This window comes from Pristis pectinata, chromosome 16 (assembly GCF_009764475.1).
Source record: "Pristis pectinata isolate sPriPec2 chromosome 16, sPriPec2.1.pri, whole genome shotgun sequence".
NCBI lineage: Eukaryota > Metazoa > Chordata > Chondrichthyes > Rhinopristiformes > Pristidae > Pristis > Pristis pectinata.
In genome coordinates, this window is record NC_067420.1 from 9,694,948 (window position 1) to 9,717,322 (window position 22,375).

At 45.1% G+C, this 22,375-nt stretch overlaps 1 protein-coding gene across 3 annotated transcripts in view; it reads right to left on the reverse strand.

Moving 5' to 3' along the window:
- LOC127578699 (cadherin-22) overlaps positions 1-9,845 on the reverse strand; it is a 783,176-nt gene extending 773,331 nt beyond the window's left edge. For 2 of the 3 annotated variants that reach the window (XM_052031006.1, XM_052031005.1), the window contains exon 1: positions 9,596-9,845. The gene's annotated coding sequence lies outside the window, so the exon portion shown is untranslated. The remainder of the gene's footprint in view (positions 1-9,595) is intronic. The other variant, XR_007957561.1, reaches the window with a different exon arrangement.
- Positions 9,846-22,375: the final 12,530 nt, after the last annotated feature.

A 22,375-nucleotide genomic window follows, 5' to 3' on the forward strand; every position in this document is an offset into this window, starting at 1 on the left:
ACTGCTCAATCTCCCACATTCCAGGGGATAAAATCCTAGGCTACGCAACCTCTCCTTGTAACTCAGGCCCCCAAGTCCAGGCAACATCCTGGTAAATCTCTTCTGCACTTTTTATGATTTAATAACATCTTTCCTATATCAGGGTGACCTAAACTGTACATAATACAAGATATTGGTGAGGTGCGGCCTCACCAATGTCTTGTACAACTGCAATGTAACTTCCTAATTCCTACACTCAAGGGCAGCATGCCAAATGCCTTCTTCACCACCCTATGACTGTATCAGTAAGAAATGCAGCTTTCTTTCACCCAAGGACTAAGGTCATTCTTATCTACTCCTTCATGGCAGAGAAGGTCCAGGTTTGACTTCCTTTCCTGCTCCTGTATCATGATGCTCCCCAGGGATCGATTCTTGGACCTCTCCTGTTTCTCATTCACATTTACTTGGTAACAATAGAAACACGATATAAATCCAAAATGTTTCAGACAATACACAAAGCTAATGTCAGAATTTGGGATGAAAAGTTTTGTTTTATTTCAACACAAAAGAGGCTGATACCCCTCGAGTTGAAGAACTTGCCGTTTGTCCAGGCTTAAAGTAGACCCAATCTTGGTAATGCAACCAGAGTCCAGAGTCTTTTGAAAAAGGAAAAGGATAAGCTGAACTCTGTCACTGTTAGAAGTAGCAGGAATATAAGTGTGCATTGTAAGTGATAAGATAAAGGGAAGTGATTTAATGTCTAAAATGTAAGCATTAAGATTTCTGCTGACTTGAGTGAAGAGTGCTGAGCTGCACTGTCACATTTACAATGACTGGTGAATCCCACATCCCAGTTACAGCCTTGAAATCATTGCTCACCCAGTACTGCCAGCTTTATCCTTAGAAATGAATGTGAGAGAGCAGCATCAACACTCTGAGCACACCGCGCTCTGCAAAAATGGGAAATTCTATTTTCCTATTCGCACCCTCCCACATTCAGCACTTTACTGATGAATATAATAACAAGAAATAAATGGAACACAGTGTATTGCCATATCAGAAACTGGATGTTCAAAGAGCTCTGGGTTTTTTCATTTTCACAGTTGATTGTTTGCCTGGCTCCACTTAACAAAAACTCAAATTCTTATGCTACTAGTGCAAGGAGCTATGTTTGTGTCAGCAGGGCATTTTGGAAATGGTATCCAGAGCATTAACAAACTACATAGAACAGCACTGAATTTGACAGCACGGAGATAGTCCCTTCAAGCTAAATGCTAAAAACCCATATTTATTCTCCACATGAGCTTCCTTGCACCTTCAGGTCATCATCATGAGCAATATCCTCTATCCCTTTCCCCTGATGTCTTTATATAAGGTGCTAGTGAGATCGCACTTGGTGTATTGTGTACCGTTTTGGTCCCCCTGTTATGGGAAAGGTGTTATTAAAATGGAATGAGTGCAGAAAAGATTTACCAGAATGTTGTCTGGACTTGAGAGTCTGAGTTACAAGGACATGTTGCATAGACTGAGACTTTATTCCCTAGAACGTAGGAGATTGAGGGGTGACCTGATAAAGGTCTATAAGATCATGAGGGGCATAGACAGTGTGAAGGCACATAGTCTTTTTCCCAGGGAGGGGGTGCAAAAAACAAGAGGGCATAGGTTGAAGATCAGAGACGAGAGATTTAAAAGGGACATCGGGGGCAGCTTCTTCACGCAAAGGGTGGTGCGTATTTGGAATGAGCTGCCAGAAATAGTGGTTGAGGAGGGCACATTAGCAACATTTAAAAGCCATCTGGATAGGAGGGGTTTAGAGAGCTCTGGGTCAAACATGGGCAGATGGGACTAGCTCGTTGGGCAACACAGTTGGCAAGGACATGTTGGGTCAAATGGTTTGTTTGCTTCTATGACTCTAACTTCTTCTTCAATGCATCAATGCTATTCATCTCAACGTGCCATTGCAAGGAAAGCTGTTTCTCCTGAATCCTTCATTGCTTTACTCATATTTGTGACCCCAGATTTGGATTGCCAACAAATTCTAACATTGTTTTAAGGTGAAGGTGTGCAACCAGTTAACTGGTTCCAGAAAGACTAGCGGGCTGAAGATCCACATTATCCCTTGATGGGATGTGGACATCACAAGCATTTCCAGCACTTATTGTCCATCCCAAATTGTCCCTGAACCGTGGCAGTCATCAGAGAACCACAACGGGTCCAGAACCACAGAAAGGCCAGACATAATATGACTGGCAGATTTTCCTTCCTGAAGAACGTTAATGACCCAGACACACTTTTCCAGCAATCCATTGGTTTCATGGTTACCGATATAGAGACTTTACTTATTTAATTATCTGGATGTAATATCCCAGCTGTGGCAAGATCAATAGTCCTAAACCCAGGCTGCTGGTCCAGTCACATAACCATCATGCTATCATTACACGTTTTAAGTGAGAGATTCAAAGCATCCAAGCGTCCTAGTGTTAACCTGATGAAAAATAAACTGCAGATGCTGGAAATCTGCCATAAAAAAAACAGAAAATGCTGGAAACACTCAGCAGGTCAGCCAGCCTCTGTGGAAAGGGAAACAGTTAATCCTTTAGGTCCGAGACCCTTTGTAAAGTTGGTGTTTTGGTTTTTGTTCCTGGTGTTAGTTACTGGCTGGCTTTCTACATCCAAGAGTAATCCTCAAGGATGGGATCAGACTTGTCTGTACATTCTCCACAACTGAACAGCTTCCCCTCACTGTAAGATCACACCTGGCAGAAACCCTGGCTCAATGCCTTGCATATGAGCTGTACGCTTGGTGAAGGTCAGAACAAAGGTCATGAGGAAGGGAGGAAATCTTCAGGGGGCATGGGGAAATCTAAAACAACTGCCTCAATCTTATTTCACTCTGGTCACCAATACCTTGGGCAGACTGATGACTTTCTAATACATTGTGAGTCAGACACAATGTGTCACTGACAGTAATCACATACAACCCCTTCTCCTTTTAACATATCCTCTCACACCCACAACATCTCAGTTTGCTTCATGTAGAACTCCTGGGTTAAAAGTCATCATCTACATTCATTCGTTGCCCAGAAATATCAGTATTAATTTTAAAGAGGATGGTACGTATTCACACAGGGGGTGGTATGTATATGGAATGAGCTATCAAAGAAAGTGGTTGAGGTGGGTACAATAACAACATTTTAAACACATTTGGACAGGCACATGGGTAGGAAATGGTTAGACGCATATGGGCCAAACAGAGGCAAATGGGACAGGCTTGGATGAGCGTCTTGGTTGACATGGATGAATTGGGCCAAAGGGCCTGTTTCTGTCCCACATGACTCTATATACTCCTTTCAGTAGAGACAAATATAAACAGAGTTGGGAACTTGTTCCTGATGAACATCCATTAATGCTGGAGTTATTGAAATACATCCCATTGTCTTCCTATCCCTAGAGGATTTAACCATCATGTTCTGGCCAAAAGCATGTAGGAGGATATTGATGGACTATCAGGCCTTTGCCTTTCTCTCAATCCCAATGTCAGGTTGTCCAGGTACCCAGAATAATTGGCACTGGAAATTATTTTTAAAGATGCACCATAGAAAGCATCCTACCTGGATGCATCATGGTTTGGTGAGGCAACTGCATCGTCTGAGACCACAACAAAGAGCAGAGAGTTGTGAACACAGCTCAGCACATCACAAAAACCAACCTCCCCTCCGTTGACTCTGTCTATACTTCTCGCTGCCTCGGTAAAGCAGCCAACATAATCAAAGACCCCTGCCACCCCAGATATTCCCTCTTCTCCCCCTCCCATCGGGCAGAAGATACAAAAGCCTGAAAGCACGTACCACCAGGCTCAAGGACAGCTTCTATCCCATTGTTATGACTATTGAACAAACCTCTTGTTTGATAAAATGAACTCTTGACCTCACAATCTACCTCGTCATGCCCTTGCACCTTATTGTCTGCCTGCACTGCACTTTCTCTGTAACTGCAATACTTTATTCCGCATTCTGTTATTGCTTTTCCCTAACACTATCTCAATGTACTGATGTGGTGAAATGATCCGTGTGGATGGCATGCAAAACAAAAGAAAAACAAAGGACTGCAGATGCTGGAATCTAGATGAAAAACACTATAATGTTGGAGGAACTCAGCTGATATGACAGTTCTTGGCCTCCTCCACACCAGGAGAATTCCAAGCGCAAACTGGAGGAACAGCACCTCATTTTCCACCTTGGAACCTTGCAGCCTAACGGCATGAATATAGAATTCTCCCTCTTTAGGTAATCCCCACCCCCCTTCCCCACAATCCCCCCCCCCCCCCATGCTTCTTCTCTTCTTCCCTTTCCTAGCCATTTCTTGCCTCACTCTTCTTACCTTTGACTCATCCCCCAGTGGATCTGCTCTCCCCTCCTCCACTGCTCCTGCCTATCGTTATCTCTTAACTGCATCTACCTATCACCACCCTGTGCCCACCCTGCCTCCCCTCTTTTGTCCACCTATCACTGCTCTGCTTTTCCCTCCTATACATTGGGCTTCCCCTTTTCCTATCTTCAGTCCTGATGAAGGGTCCTGACCCGAAACGTTGACCACCTGTTTTTCTCCACAGATGCTGCCTGGCCTGCTGAGTTCCTCCAGCATCTCATGCATGCAAAACAAAGTTTTTCACTGTACATGTGACAATTATAAACCAATTACCAATTTACTATATGCTGGTGATGTAGAAAACATCAACTCACTATACAGAAAGAATATTTGCCTGGAGGTGGGGAACTAACGAACCCAGCTTTACACTTAATCGGGAAACCAACAGAGATCAAGACAATCTGTAGCTTTAAAAACAACCCAGGTTTTAACTTCAATGTACGACTAATTTCACATAATATGAGGATTAGCAAAGTCTCCTGTATTAACCCTCAATAAGCTGACATATGTCAAAGCCAACATCATGTGCCATTTTATTAACCAAAAAGACAAAATTACCTTTACTATTGTGAGAAATCTGTCTTTTATTTCAAACCTCTGGTAAACTGTACCTTTAGTACTTACAGAAACAATTGGAAGTGGAGTGTGACGATCTGTAACAGAATGAATCTCTAAAACAAGGGCCACTTCAATAGTCACCGTGAAGCACCAACTTACTGTGAGTGTTGATACAGTTCAATATATCGAAGCAAAAAATATGAAGGAAAGTGAACAACATAGATTTGTAAAATGTTTCTGTGATCTTTAGAAATGGTTTCAACAAAAACTATGCTCTAGACACCAGCCAGTCCACTAAACACTACAACCCTGATGGTGAGCTTCGGTGAACTGTGTCTCCTTGTGGATCAAACTGTCTTACCTGGTCACCAATGCCTGTTTGCGCATCACCAGCATCACTCCCCTCCACATTCACAGCTTTAATCCCAAAAGGGACCATACATTCCAGAGGTGAGGTGAGAGCCACTGATCTTGACCTCAAGGTAGCACTTGACTGAGCACGATGTCAAGAAGCCCCAGTAAAATACATAGGCAGAGGAACACAATCCATTGGTTGGAGTCTTACTGCATACAAAAGGTGGGTCTGTTCATTGGAGGTCAATCAGCCCAGCCCTACGACATCACTGCAGGAGTTCGTCAGGGTTGTCCCTTAGGCCCGAACACCTTTCCTTGACATTCAAAGCCATTACCATCATGAAGTCCATCACCACAACAGCACTGACCAGGAACTCAGCTGGTCCAGCCAACATAAGGATACTGGCAACAAAAGCAGGTCAGAGGCTGGGTAACCTGCAGCACATGACTCACCTCCTGCCATCTCAGAGCCTTTCCACCATCTACAAGGCACAACTCAGGAGTGCGACGGGATACTCTTCACTTGCCTGGATGCGTCCACCCCCAATAACTCCCATGAGGCTTGCTGCCATCCAGGAAAGGCTGCTCACTTGATTTGTAAACCATCCATCACCCTACACATTCATTCCTTCCATCACCAGGGTACAGTGGCTGCAGTGTGTATCATCTACAAAATACATTGTAATTACTCACTCAGGCTACTCTGACAACACCCCCAACTTCCACCACAATGAAGACATGGGCAGTGTGTACATGGAAACACACCACTTGCAGGTTCCCCTCCAAGCTGCATACACTAAGTCTTAAAAACATATCAATCGTTTGTCATTGCTGGGTCTAAATCCTGGAACTCCCTGCTGAGAGCACAGCGGAAGCACCTTCACCCGAAGGACTGCAGCGGTTCAGGAAGATTGGTCAGCACCAGCTATTCGAGGGCAATTGGGGATGGGCAATAAATACCAACAAAACCCAGTTCCTAGAAATGAATTTTACAATAACTTCTTTTGGAGTTCTGATGGCAGTAAACACATTTTAAAGGCTTTTGAACAACTCTAGTTTACGTAGAAATCGTTCTTATCCATTGATGTCACAAACAAATGGTCTCCACAATTATTAAAAGTCATTTTTTAATTATTTGAAATCAGGTAATTTGCAATCCAAGAAAAAAATTAGTCCTTTTTTTTGGGATTCCAATTTCAGCTGTGTTAATCAAACTGAGATAACTTACCACTCTTACATATCACATTGGACATTGTAAATTACTGACTAATTGTATTGGCTTGCTGCAGATTTTACATGCAGTGACATACAAATGATTTGAGAATTAACCTGAATAAACACTTCTAAAACCGTGTGTGATTGAGTCCAGTTTGTGCTTGGAAGCCAAATGAACTCAAAGCATAAAGTGAACAGCACTTCTGCAACAAGGAGATCAATGCTCATTCATAGTAAAAATTCGAACGCTTTTTTTTAAAGGGAATTAATCTCATAAATTAAAGAAATGCTGTGTCTCAAGTTAAGGAGCATCTACCCACTGCTGTGGTTAATGGTGAGTTCAACGCTGGTGAGTTTGGACAAAGCTAAGTATAACTCCAAATTCGCCTGTGGGCACTTGGAAAGCAGAGAAACAAACACGTTTTTCGAAGGCAGCCTTACAGGGTTGGAGTTTTGATGGTCAATTAGATTGTTAAAAATGAGATGTAAAAATAATGAAATACAAAGTGAGTGGGGAAGGGGAGAGAATGAGGAGGGGGGTCCTTATGCAGGGAAAGTAGAACTGAAGTAGACATAATGTATTATTTTCAGACAAAAATATGTGCCTTTAGTTCACTGTGATAGATGGATATGATGGCTTAAAGCTGCGTCTGGCATTTGTGGAAGTATTATTATATGTATTATAGGCTGCCTCAGTGTCACCATGTGCATACTAAAACGCCAATAGGCCTAACGAGACCATCACTTTTCCTGACGTGTGCAGACCAACAAGTAAAATCTCGCATTCCGGTTATTGGAAACAGGCAACGCACTGCCATTGCCATTATTTTTGCAAAACTGAGCACTCACTTCCAAGTTAAACGCGTAACCCCGGGAGGGAAATGTCACTCCGCTTCTTTTTGTGAGAATCAATAACAGTGCAAACATTTCCCGCTTTTTAGCTTGCGCTCAGCCTAATTTTCCCTTGCATGCTAACACATTGCTGGCACCGTTCTTAAAGTCAATTTCTGGCCTCAAGGGCATTTAGTTGTTCCAGGGAAGTAGGTCCGATTGTCTTCGACAGGGGAAATGGCAGCATCTTCCTTCCCATTCATCCTATATTCCTCCAGTGTCCGTGACCCTGCATCAGCCCCCGCTTTTTCCACACATCCAAAGGGTGTCTCAACAATTCCAACTCCTCTGACATATCCGGCGATGCACAGAGCATCACAAGCCCCGTTTTAACCCCCATCACAAAACAAATGCAAGGCAGTTGGAGTTACTCCTTCTGTTCGTTGCCCCAGATTCCAGCATCTGTAGTCTCTTGAGACTCCTGCCTACCCCCTTCTAAAGCTGCCCCACTTCCCCTGAGATCGCAGTGAAGATTTAACCTTGACGCTCAGTTGGGAGCTAAATCTAACGGCGCAAACGACACAGACAAACGTGGTACCCTTTCTTCGCGTGGGAGGCGAAGTATCTCCTCTTCCTCGGAGTGCTGAGATATCTCTGATCGCTGAGCCGAGTTCCCCACGGGCCATTGAGCTGAGCTATCCCATTCCCTCAGGAGTCCAGGGACCCTCTCTGTGCAGTCGGCAACTTTTCATTCTTAGAAGGCGCCTTCTCCGGTAAGGAGATAGGACTTCCACTGCTAGCACAGCACCAAAGACCACCCAATTACCGAATTAAATGTGGAATACTATGACACGGCAGAAGCAGAGTTTAAAACAAAAGCACAAAGACCCCCGTTAACAATATTTTCTCAAAACAACTATTATTAAAACAGTTTATTTTGACATACGTTATGCCAAGGAACCAATTTACAAACAACGGCACTACTCAGCTATAATTCCTTATGAAAAAGACATTACGACAGGGAATCATGTCTCATGGTGCTTGATGAGAAAGCATTTGAGCCAGATTTTCTGTCGATGCACGCCGGTCGGTTTCGGAAGGATACTCCTTGTCTAACTCGACTACACACCATTCCTGCAGTTCCTGTGTCTCTCGCAGTTATTAAACAAAAATCAGGTAACCCAAGTTTTGTGTGCGTGGCTTGGGTACATCGAACGGGCAGTAGGAAACAGCGCGCAGCGAATGCACAGCAAAATCTCGCTGCATTTAACGTAAAAACAAAACAGAATTCAAAGCTCAAAAACTAATTAAAACGTAGAGGATTAAAATTCCAGTTAGTTTTGTGACAGTTATCAGTTGGAAACTTACATCGGTATTCAAGCCATTTTCTTATTTTATTTGCAAGATGCGATGTGGGGAATTAAACATTTCTCATCAATTTGTTGATTATAGGCGAGGAATTGGCAATTCTAATTCTTGCTGCAGTCCAGGATAGCACACTGCAATCACATAACTAACAGCTCGTTTCCCAGCCACATACAGCCTCAATTTAAAAGCTATACATCTTTCTGCCTGACACTTGCATGCATACTAAACGGAATTTGTCAGGACAGCTAACCAGTGGAATTACATGCGACACTCTTCTGATCGGACCCTTCCAACCTGAAGTCCTGTCAAGACTGGAGTTACGCGCTAACTTTCCTTCAGCTGAGCCTCAGAAAATAGATTCAAAATTGACTTGCCTGCCTGCCTATGTTCAGAGTCGGATGACCACGGTTAAAGTGTTGGGATTGTTGAAGGAACTAGAACGAATGGCGCAAAGTACAAGAAATATTTCACTGGCAGCAAAACAACAGTTTGTCAAGTCTGTTGCTGCAATAACATCCCTTTAACTACAAGTCAATAACGAGAACCCAGTCTCTACTGAACACCAGCCTATTTGGAGTTCTCAGATACATGGTTCCTAATGTTAGTGTCACGGTCAGACATCAGATGATTAGCCTCAGTTACAGAACCAGTGAGTTACGAGGTTTCCGTCACAACAACACTCAGACCTTCTCCACGTTATTCAGATTTTGCGGGGGGAAGGGTGGGGACTGGTTTAAAACTGTTTCTGGAGGTATAAGGTTTACACTTAATCTTTGTTGTTTAACGTCAGGCGCAGCGAGAGCTGCAGAACCCTTGTTCAACCTTTCCCGGATAACACCCGTTTTGCAGCTTTGTAACTTACCCCTCTGTTCCAGCCGAGAGAGAGAGAGACAGTCCACGCTTATTGTTTCCCCAATGGCAGGTGGTCTTGCTGATATAATCCCGCTAAAAGGACCCCCTGTAAATCAAGGCAGCAGATGATGGGGTTGTGGACAACGCGCAGACCGCAGCCCGGCATTCCTGTGTGCAGCTGGTCAGAACTGGGTCCACCCGAAGTCTGGCACCAGCTGCTTTTCTACCGAGATCTTCCACTCCTTTCATTCCATCCCCTGGTGGCCATTCAAGGAATGAAAGAAGTAGGAATCTCCTTTTAATGAAATGTTTAAGGAATACAGGGAATGAACCAGTCGCTGTTCAGGCGGGGCGCCAGTTAGCATCAGTCTGCGGTTAACCCTTCCTCGCCCGGCTTCGCTTCCCCCTTGGAGATCAGGACACTGCCGACGACTTAACTTGGAAGCGGACTGAAGCTTATTTTACCCGTGGCTTCAAGCAGGGGTCTGATTCCGGCAGCATGTTGTCACATTGGGCAGTTCATTGGAGTCGGGGAGCAATGAAACTTTACACCCGCAAGGGAGAGCGTTTCCTCCTCTGTGGCACGGATCTGGATCACCGCCGTTGAAAGACAACAAGGCTTCGCAGAAAACACCCTCAGCGATTTTGAGGCAAAGTGCAGATAAAATCGGAGGTTTGGTTCCACAATGAGAGCTGGCGTGTTGGTGTGCACTCGGAGCAGAGGTTGGAACAGAGAAGCTCAGTTACGAACGTTATAGATGGCAGCCTACTCTTTAGTAAAAGCCAGTCATTGGATTCTGACCCAGTTGTGGACACTAACCCCGACCGCTTATTGAACGAGTTTGGGTTATTCACGTGGCTGCTGCGACCAGGGAGGGTTCCAGGACTCTGACCGGGCAGTTCAAACACCTCTCCTCCTCCCTCCCTCCAGTGGACTGGACTTGCCTCTCCACCTTAAACAGGTCAAGAGCAGTTCCGATTTGCCGACAGTACGCCACCGTGAGAAGGAACTGTTCTTGCACTGAGAATGTAACAGATGCACGGCGCCATGGGCTCCCCCTAATGGGAACATATTCTCCCTCCAGCGTGCCCTCCCTCCCCGCCTCTACAAGTGGCCCCTGCAATGCCCCGGGTTGCTGTGCCTGGTTCCCACCGTGCTATTGGGCTGGGTAGCAAATGTGTCCTGTTGTGATCTCACTGTGGGGACCATTCTGTGTCTCATTCCCACCACAAGTTGGTGTCCTTTTAAATTCTTGTTTTTTTTGTCAGGTGTGTAGGTCAACACTCACTCCCGGTCCCTCACTGCTCTTGAGAAAGTTGGGGGGGGGGGGGTGGTGAACCACATTATGAACCTCTGCCGTCCTTCTGATGAAGGTGCTCCCCCAGTGCTGTTGGTGGTGAAGTTCCAGGATTTGGACCCAACCACAATAAAGGAGCAGTGATTTATTTTGAAGTCAGGATGGTGTGTGACTTGGAGGGGAACCTGCAGGGCGGTGGTGTTGCCACACACCTGCTGCTCTGGTCCTTCTTGCTGGTAGAAGTCATGGGTTTGGGAGGTGGTGTTGGAGTAGCCTGGGTAAGTAAGTGCAGTGCATTTTGTAGATGGTACACAGTGGCTGCAGTGTGGAAGGTCGTGGAGGTGCCAGCTGTGATACTGGTTGATTCACCCTCCAGCATGCCTTCCCTCCTTGTCTCTACAAGTGGCACCTGCAATGCCCCAGGTTGCTGTGTCTGGATCTGACTGTGCCAGTGGGATGGATAGAAAATGTGGCCTGTTGTCCAACTGAGATACTGGATGATGTCACAGTTGTTGGGAATATTGGTACTAGTGCTGGTATTGGTTTATTATTGTCACTTGTACTGAGGTACAGTGAAAAACTTGTCTTGCATACCGATCGTACAGATCAATTCATTAGAGAGTGCAGTTATGTTGAGTTAGTACAGAGTGCATTGAGGTAGTACAGGTAAAAATGATAACAGTACAGAGTAAAGTGTCACAGCTACAGAGAAAGTACAGTGCAGGTAGACAATAAAGTGCAAGGTCACAAGGTAGATTGTGAGGTCAGAGTCCATCTGACTATGAGATGTTGGAGAAGCACACATGCAGGCAAGTGGAGATCACACTCTTGTGCTTTATAGGTGGTGGAAAGCCCTTGGAGTATCAGGAGGATGATCATTCACCAGAGTAGATTTCTAGCTTCTGACCTACTTTTGTAATCGTGTTATCTGTGTGGCTGGTCCAGTTGAGTTTCTGGTCAAGGTCGACCCTGAGGATATTGATGATGGGGGACATGCCATTGACTGTCATTGAAGTCCCAACCTAGAGCACATCCTGTATCCTTGCTGCTTCTCCCAAGTGTTGCTCAAGATGGAGGAGCACTGATTCACCAGCTGAGGGAGGACAGTAGGTGGGATCAGGAGGGAGCATTGGATCTGGAATCAATGTTGAGCACTCTCAGAACTGCTCCAACCCACCTGGGTAACTCTGTACCACCCTGCCTTGTGGGTCTGTCTTCTGATGGACCAGGACATCTGCAGGGTTGAGATGTAGGAGGCTGCTACTTGCCTGTAAGGTTTGATTCTGTGAGTATTGCTGTGGGATAGCTCTTCCTGGATCATGTAGGTTGACCGTGTAGTCCATCAATGGGTGAGTCTTCAGGCTCATACAGAGGGTTCTGCTTCCTTTTAGATGCCTTATTAAATCAAGACACAGTCTGCTCTCCGGATGAGTGTAAAACAGCCACTGGTAATTCCTTATAGAAGAGTTATTCCTGTACTCTGAGTAATAGCTATCTCTCAATCAACGTTACTAAAATTACAAATTAATTGTTCATTACTGAATTGCCGTTTGTTGGACCTTGTTACGCCCAAGTCGTATGCCGGAGGTTTTTTATTGTGATCTGGGCTTCACTGGCAAGGCAGCATTTATTGCTCATCCCTAATTACCCTTGAAAAATAGGTGGTGAATCATCTATTTGAACTGCTGCCATTCTCCGTGTGGATGTGCTCCTACACTGCTGTTGGAGAGGGTGTTCAGAATTTAGACCTAGCGACAAAGGTGATACATTTCCAGATCAGGATGGTGGGTGACTATGGTAGGAACCTGCAGGTAGTGGTGTTCCCATTTCCTGCTACTCTTGCCCTCCTTGGTGGTGGATGATGGGGATTTGAGAGGTTCTGTCGTAGGGAGGTAGGACAGTAACTGTAGATGGTGCACACTGCGGCCACTGTGCATGACTGGATACTTTGTCCTGAATGTTGTTAAGCATCTTGAGGGTTGTTGGAACTGCACTCATCCAGACAAGTGGTAAGTATTTTGTCACCCTCCTGACTTGTACATTGTAGATGGTAGGATGTTGTCATTTACCACAGTTTACCCAACCTCTGTCCTGATGGGGAAGCCTGATTATTTATGTGGCTGGTTTAACTGAGGTTCTAGTCAATGGTCATCTCCCTTCCTTCAAGTTGTCGATGGTAGTGTATTCAGGCATGCCATTGAAGGCCATGGGTAGTGAGTTAAGACAACATTTTGTTGGAGAACATCATCGCCTGGCACTTCTGTAGCATTAATGTAACTCACTGTGTTTTAAAAGGAATGAGTGTAATGAGTGCAGAGGGGATTTACCAGGATGTTGCCTGGATTGGAGACCATGTCTTATGAGGATAGGTTGAGTGAGCTAGGGCTTTTCTCTTTGGAGAGAAGGAGGATGAGAGGGGATTTGATAGAGATGTACAAGATGATAAGAGGCATAGATTGAGTGGACAGTCAGAGACTTTTTCCCAGGGCAACAATGGCTAACACGAGGGGACATAATTTCAAGGTGATTGGAGGAAGGTATAAGGGGGATGTCAGGGGTGAGTTTTTTTACACAGAGTGGTGGGTGCATGGAATGCACTGCCTGCAGAGGTTGTGGGGGCAGATACATTAGGGATATTTAAGACACTCTAAGGTAGACATATGAATGATAGAGAAATGGGGGGCGATGTGGGAGGGAAGGGTTAGATTGATCTTAGAGCAGGATAAAATGTAGGCACAACATTGTGGGCCGAAGGGCCTGTACTGTGCTGTAGTGTTCTATGTGCTATGTTCTATGAACATTAAGATCTCAGGTAGGCATTGGTAGAGCTTCCTTCAGTTGGAGACTCTAGAAATGGGAAGAATGCTTTCAGGATAAGTGATCAGTCAGTTAACAAGGAGGTGAGGATCCCAATGCAGAGGCTTGAATTTTTGGAATTCTCCACACCCTGGAGCTCTGGATGCTTGGTTGCCAAGAACTTTCAAGGGGGAGAAGGCTGAAATAGATTGATGTTCAGACATTAAAAGTAAGTGGAGATTAGGCAGGAAAGTTAACAAGTTACAGGGTCAGCCGTGATCTTATTCAATAGCAGAGCATGCTTGAGGGGCCCTGTGTCCTTGTCCTGCCTGTAGGTGTACCAGAGCAGTGCAAGGTGAAGAGGGAAAGTGAATGGTGAAGGAGTGGTGAGAACTGAGGGAAGGGAGGGAGAAGGGAAAGGGAGAGTGAACGAGAACAGGGAGGAAGGTGAAGGAGGGGATTGGGCAGTGAATGGTGAATCAGGATGAGAACTCAAGTGAGTGGAAGGTGGGGTAAAAACGCAGGAAGAAAATTAAGCAGCAAGTGGACAAAGGAGAGATGAAGTCGAAAATGAAGGAGATGACAGAAGCTGGGGAACTGCCTGGACTGGAGCAGCGCAGCTATAAAGGGAGACTAGATTGGCTGGGGCTGATTTCTTTGCAACAGAGGAGGTTGAGGGAAGTTTAGGGCTGAGGTACATAAAATTAGAAGGGCCCAGATGGAGCCAATACAGAGGACCATTTCCTTACCAATGGGATCAAAACCAGGAAGCAGAGATGCAAAGTAACTACAGGGCGGAATGGGAATGGGAATGAGGAGGGGATCATGGTGGGAGTGTGGAACTGATTGACGGAATGGCTGAAAGAGCCGGAAACTGCCCTTGCTTTTAAACAGGGCCTGAGCCGGGAGTGGCAGGGCTATAGACCCTGTGCTGGAAGGTGGGATTAGGCTGGGGAACTGTTTTACAATGGGTACAGATACCGTGGCCTGAATGACATAAATTTTCTGTATTTTAAAGAATGATAGAGCAGAATGACCAAGAAGGGGAGAATTGGATGCTAGAGCAAGAATGAAGAGTGGGAGAGTGCACAGGACTGGTGGTGATGAGTGGGAGTGTTGGTTCGGTGTTGTTGAAGGGTGGGAGGGAGAAGAGCAGAGCAGGAGCACAAGAAGGAAAGAAAGGAAAGGAGAAGGAAGAAAGTGAGGTGAAACAGGAAAGCCAGCAGGAGATGGAGAGTAGGAACGAGGATGGAAGAAGGACTAAGCAAGAACCAAAGAGTGGCTGAGACGTGCAGGTTGAGAGGTGAAGATGGAGAGCCAAAGGTGAAGGAACGACAGAGGAAGTGAAGGAGGAGGAAGAATTAAAACAGTGGGAGTGGTAGGAAAAAAGTAAACAAAGTAAAGGAGCGGCAAGAGAGGAAGGAGAAACGAGAGTGAGAAGAGGAGCAGAGTGAGAGGTGGAGACACAATAAACTGCCGATGCTGAAATCTGGAGCAACACATAAAACGCTGCAGGAGCTCAGCGGGTCAGGCAGCATCTATGGAGGGAAATGGACAGTCGATGTTTCGGGTTGAGACCCTTCATCCCAGATGTAGGGGCTTGACCCGAAATGTCAACTGTCCATTTCCCTCCATAGATGCTGTGGGTCTTGACCTCCTTGACCACTCCTCTCTCCTGAACTATCACGTCCAAGCCTCCGTTTATTGCTGCTTTCCTGAGGGTCATCTTTTTTTTCGCAGAATGAAAAGCAGTTCTCCCTGTGAACCTCAAGATTGATGGCAGGATACTCAGCCGTGGGTACACACAGACAATCACAAAACTAAAATCACCCTATGTCAGGACATGGCCACTTCACTGTGGGTGTCAGTACATAGCACATTGGAACAGGAACACTGACTAATCTCCCTGTCCTAGCCCAGGGCTCTGAATCTGCTTGGATTACCTATTCAAGATCATTTCATTCTACGCAGGTGAGATTGAAACTCTGAAGTACCAAGGCTTTTGACAGTCAATCAATTATTTTTGGAGGGTTATTGGTGTTTTTTCTTGAACAGTAAGCTGTGCTGTGAAAAATACTTAAGTAATCTGTTTTTGTTTGTTGAAAAATAGGCTCCAATAAACAACAAATTTCATGACATGTAAGTCAGTAATCATAAACCTGATTCTGATTTTGATAACAATCTTCTACAAACTTCTACAGATGTACTGTTAAAAGTACCCTGACTGGTTGCATCATGGTCTGGTATGGCAATTCAAATGTGCAAGAACGTAAGAAGCTGCAGAGAGTAGTGGACTCAGCCTAATATGTCATGGGCACACCCCTTCCCACTATTGGAAGTATCTACATGAGGCGCTGCCTCAAGAAGGCAACATCTGTGGTCAAAGATCCCTACCATTCGGGCCATGCCATCTTCTCACAGCTACCATCGGGCAGGAGGTGCAGAAGCCTGAAGTCCCACACCACCAGGTTCAAGAACAGCTACTTCCCTTCAACCATTTGGTTCTTGAACCAACCAGCACAACCCTAATCACTACCTCAGTATAGCAACACTATGACCAGTTTGATCACCTTGCACGACAATGGACTTTGTTTTTGTTTGTTGTAATTGTGGTTTTTCTTGTAAAAATTGCATATAATTTATGTTTAGTTTGTTTTTCTTGTGAATGTACCTAATGCTACGTGCCTGTGATGCTGCTGCAAGTAAGTTTTTCATTGCACCCGTGCGTACATGTACTTGTGTATGTGACAATAAACTTTTTTTTTACTTTTTCCAATCCTTTTCTTTGTTTGGTTTTGTCAGAAGTTCTTCCATCTGAATGACCAGACAACAGGATCTCCTATCTCAGGGCTCTTGGGTCTGCAGATTGTTGTTAGCCTCACCTCTCCGGAGCAAGGCTTGAACTGACAACCCTGTAGCTCAGGAGTGAGCTCTGAGCCAAAGATGAGAGTTAAAGGTGAGGCGGGTGTTAGCAAAATAATGAGGGAAAGTTAGAGCTCTCCCTGGCTTCCATGCTGGGAGCAGCAAGACCGTAATGCCAGTAAGTAAATGTATGTCAGAAGAAACTAGGAGATAATGTCAAACCTCCAAAGGGAATACAACAAATTACAATGCAAAAAGTTTTGGTGATCAAGTTATTGAATAACGTGTTACTTATTCTAAACCTACAAATAGTTATAATCTCAGAGAAATCGCAGGGTCTTCTTCCTTCCTTATCCGATATTGAGCTTGAGCAGCTGGGAGAAATAATAAACATGAACAAAAACAGAACAGAAACTACTGCAAAAACTTGGCAGCATCTGTGAAAAGAGAAACAGTTAATGTTTCAGCTCTGAGACCCATCATCAGAACTGGCTTTGATTTTCTAAAATTAATAAACATCTTCGTTTATAATTTTAATATCATGTTCCATATTCAGAATAAATCTCAGTTAGATTTATTTTAGCCCATTGTCTGATGTGGGAATAAAGCCAACTGTTCGCAGAGTATCTTTAGATAATATATGCTCTGGTGCAGGATTCAATAAAGTTTTTAATAAACTCGGTTAAATGCAAACACCACCAGCAAGGGGAGCTTGTGCTTTAGGGGAATTGATGAGAGGTAGGTTAGAGAGAGAGAGAGAGAGAGAGAGAGAGACGGGGAGACAGGAAGAGAGAGGGGGCAGGGAGAGAAAAATGGGGGAGGGGGAGAGAGGAGACGAGAGGAGAGGGAGAGATGGAGATGGCTGAGGAAGAGGGAGAGAGATGGAGCATAGGGAGAGGGAGAGAGAAAAGGAAGGGGAGGGGCAGAGAGAGAGGGGTGGAGAAAGAAGGAAAGAGAGATGGGAGATGGAGGGAGAGGCAGAGAAAGAGAAAGAAAAGGGGGAGGGAGAGAAAGGGGTGGAGACAGAGGGAGAGAAAGATGGAGAGAGGGGAGAGAGGAAGAGGGAGAGAAAATTAGTTGTACGACTAAATTCCCATCGGTCAGGTCATAAGCAATGATGAATCAACTCCACTTGTCAGTTCCTAACCAAGTTGTCCACATAAAGATTCTTTTCAGTGACAAGTTTTTCAATATTTTCATAGCAACTCTGCCTATCTGCAAATTCTCCCACTGAGTCTTAGACTTTCAGCGGATACTGTCTGCTCCCTCGGCCTCACTGTTTTTAGTTGGCCTTTCTAACACCTTGTTGGTCAATGTGACAGTGGGACTGGATCAGAATGTTTGCTGTGAGCTGTCATGGGCTCTCACATTAAGGACAGAGTAATGATCAGGATCTTTCAGTCAGCACTGACTGCCTCTCTGTCCTTGGTACACTTGTCTCTGTACTTGGCTCTCACTGGGGTGGGGTCTTGGGTGTTGGGGCCATTGAAGGCTCTGAGAGTGCTGAAGAACCCACACTTGTCATCGAGCCATACAGCACAGAAACAGGCCCTTTGGCCCACCATGTCCATGCCGACCATAAAGGACCCATCTATGCTAATGCCATTTGCCAGCAATTAGTCTTCTATGTTTTGTCGATTCAAGTGCTCATCCAGGTAATTCTAAAATGTAGCGAGAATCTCTATCTCCTATACTTAAGCAGTGCATACCAGATTCCAATGACCCTATGTGTGAAAAAATTCCTCCTCAAGTCCTCCCTAAACCTCTTACCCATTACCTTAAACCTATGACCTCCAGTTTTAGATACCTTGGTATAAGTGACTATAATAAACCAATTCTATTTCCAAAATTTTCCTATTATCCATCCATTGTAATTTTGTATTCCTCTATCAGGTCTCCCCTCAACCTCCTCTGCTCCAGGGAAAACAAACCCAGCCTATCCAGTCTCTCCTCACAACCAAAATGCTCCATCCCAGGCAATGTCCTGGGGTATCTCCTCTGCAATGCGATCATGTCCTTCCTATAGTGAGGAGACCAGAATTGTACACAGCATCCCAGCTGTGGCCAAATCAATGTTTTATAAAGTTGTACCATAACTTCCGTGCTCTTATATTCTGTGCATTGGCTAATGAAATCAAGTACCTCATATGCCTTCTTCACCACCTTACCGGTCAGTACTGTCAACCTCAGTCATCCTTGGACTCATTCAGCAAGGTCCCTCTGCTCCTTAATACTGCATAAGGCTCTACTATTTATTGTGTATGTCCCAGCTTTATAAGTCCTCCCAAACTGCCTCACCTCATACTTATCAGGATTAAATTTCAGGATCAATTTCATATAGTCATAGAGTAATGGAAACAGGCCCTTCAGCCCAACTGATCCAAAGATGCCCATCTAAAGACCCATTTGCTGTGTTCGGCCTTATCCCTCTGAACTTTTCCTACCCATGTACTTATCCAATGTCTTTTAATTTATTGTGTAGGTAAGACTACACTCCTCGTTATCAACAATGCCACCGTGTTATGACTGTCAGTGAGCTGTTGGACCTCCTGTGCTCTTCCCAACACCCCCCCACCCGCTCCCCGCCACCTCCTCCCTCCCTCCCCCCAAATCATTTCCTTAGATCATGGGTTTTCTGCTGGATCTCAGTCTTCAGGTGTCCCTGGAGCTGTTTTGTTGGTGCAGTTTCCAATCCAGGAACTTTTATTGGCAATTAATTATCTATCTCCTGGATCTCTTGGTCATTCTCATCCAACAAGTCCTGGTTCTTTCTGGTCGAGGAGCCAAGAGTCTCTTCTCAGATGCTAGTTGTGGTGGACATCAGGGCAATGCAGAAGCTGTGGACACTCTGTGGCTCCTGTTGGACATTAGATTATCAGATAATTTTTCCTTCTTTCCCTCCTGATACTTGCATCAACCCTGTCAGCTAACTCTTCTCTGAAATTTGCCCAACGACAGTCCTCATGTTCCAGCACTCAGATCTATGCAGTACTCTTTGGATGACAATGACAACATGCATTGTTATGTTTATTTTAAATTTTTTTAAATTTTATTTACAGCATGGTAACAGGCCCTTCTGGCCACCCATTTTAAACCCAAATTAACCTACCCGTATGTCTTTGCAATGTGGGAGGAAACCGGAGCACCCGGAGGAAACCCACGCAGACATGGGAGAACATACAAACTCCTTACAGACAGCGACGGGAATCGAACCCCGATCGCTGGCGCTGTAATAGCGTCGCGCTAGCCGCTACGTTACCGTGCCGCTCACCATCTTATCTTCCATAACTGCTTAATCTTCCATATGTAGCAGGAGCACATCCGAACTTATACAGGCAAATGAAATATCACTTGCATACCTACAGTTCAAGTTACATGCATGTTCTTTTTTTAAAAAATATGTTTTTCTAATACAGTCTTGGTTTCTTCTTCCCAGGTACATTTCTCTCCCCACTCACTCCCTGTTACATCGGTGAGCTTACAACCAACAACAAGTGCCCACCTTATCTTGACACCAGGGATGGATCCAGGGCAACTGCTCACATCGGCTTGCCCACGCTAAAATGTTCGGATTTGGAATTCCCCCAGAGCAGTCAGGTCGAGTTAGAGGAGGAGGAGAAACAGGAGAGACTGCAGATGTTGGAATCTGGAGCAATACACAAAGCGCTGGAGGAACTCAGAGTCATGCAGCATCTGTGGAGGGAAATGGATGGTCGACGTTTCAGATCAAAAGCCTTCACCTGCACTGAAAGAAAGAGGTGAGATAGCCAGTATTAAGCATTGAGGAGATTGGGTAGAGCAAGAGCTGGCAGGTAATAGGTGGATCCAGATGAGAGGAGGGGCAGTGATAGGCAGATGAGGGAGGGGGCGGAGAGCGGGAATGATGTCAGAAGCTGGGAGGTGATCGGTGGAAGTGGCAAAGGGCTGAAGATGATGGAATCTGATAGGAGAGGAAGGTGGAGCGTGGAATGAAGGGAGGGAGGGTGGGAAGAGGAACCAGTGGGAGGAGTGTGTGAGTGATGGGCAGATGGGGAAGGTGGTGGAGGGGAAAGGGATAGGCTGATGGGAGGGGTAGGTAGATCAGGAGGAGAGAGAAGAGAAGCAAGGGGAGAAAGGGGAGATAGGGGGAGCAGTTACTGGAAGTTTGAGAATTCAATGTTCATGCCCAGGTAGAATATGAGGTGCTGTTCCTCTAATTAGAAGAGGAGGAGTTTTCATGAATTAAACTTTGTCAGGCTCTTGTTGTCTGAGACAGCAGAAGTTATGGTGAACTGCTTTGCTGCACCATTCTTCACTGGAGATGTATTTAATTATAGGGGTGAAAGAGTTGCTTTACTGCAGAATTCTGGCTTCCTTTGTTTTACTGAGAACTGGAGCACAGGACATCCCATCAAACATGGAATGCTGTGGACTGTTTTAACACAATTGACATTTTTTTTACTTTATTTCAGGAACATTAATATTTGCGGTGGAAGCAATGGGTAATGGGTAGGGACATGTTTGGCACAGCTGAATTATGCTGTAGTTTTTCTCCGTTCTATGTTCTAATACAGGTTGCTCTTATCAGTCCAAATGGAAACAATTAAAAGAATCAGAATCAGGTTTATTATTACTGATGTATGACATGGAACTTGTTGTTTTGTGGCAGCAGGACAGTACAAAGCCATGAAAATCTATAAATTACAAAAATAAATAAATAGTGTAAAAAAAAAGGAATAGTGTTCACAGATACCTGGATTGTTTGAGAAATCTGATGGCGGAGGGGAAGAAGCTGTTCCTGGATCATTGAGTTTGGGTCTCCAGGCTCGTGTACCTCCTCCCTGACAGTAGTAATGAGAAGACGGCATGTCCCAGATGGTGAGTGTGAGGGTAAGTAAAAGCACATAAAAGAGGCGGGTTGGGGTGGCATGAGAGGGTGGGCAGAACAAATGAGGTCTTAATTGAGTCAAGCTGAACACTTTGACTTTGGTTTCATGCCAGTGGGGTATAATGTCACAAGGATGCAAGCTCACAAGTCTGAACAAAACTGTTAGTTCATCTATTCCAATTGGTAGTTGGCACACACCCTGTTGTAGGGTGAAATGGTGTCCAGAAAATTAGATTTTGAGGCATGAAAAATAATTGGTGAATCTACTAGTTGAATGGAAAAGGGAGTCATGATCCTGATTTTCATAATTTTTTTGTTTTAATTGTTTTGTGTTACGCCAATGGAGCCATGTTTTTACATTTCTAGTCATGCAGGTTCCCTTGATGGAAATTTACTAGTGTTGGGTCATCAGGATTCAACAGGAGACACAAAAAATAATTCTGCAGATGCTGGAATCTGGAGCAGTACACAAAAAGTGCTGGAGGAACGCAGCAGGTCAGGCTGTACCCATGGAGGGAAATAAGCAGTCGATGTTTCGGGCCGAGACCCTTCATCAGGACTGGAAAGGAAGAGGGCAGAAGCCAGAATAAGAAGGTGGGGGGAGGGGGAGGAGCACATGCAAGCAGGGGACAGGTGAGTTCAGGTGAGAGGCAAGTCCAGGTGAGAAGGGGGAGGTAGGTGGGTGGGGGAGGAGGAGAAGATGTAATAAGCTGGGAGGTGATAAGTAGAAGAAGCAAAGGGCTGAAGAAGAAGGAATCTGGTTGGAGAGGGCCATGGACCACGGAATAAAGGATGGAAGAGGGGAGGAGAGGAGATGGGCAGGTCATCAAGGCAGGGGAAGGGAGCCACAGGAATAAAGGAAGACAAAGGAGTGGTGGGGGGGGGGGGAGGGAGGAAGAAAAAGAAGGAGTGGGGTTACCAGATTAAACAAGGTCAAGTTGTGTGCATCAAGGCCTTGGTGCTGAGG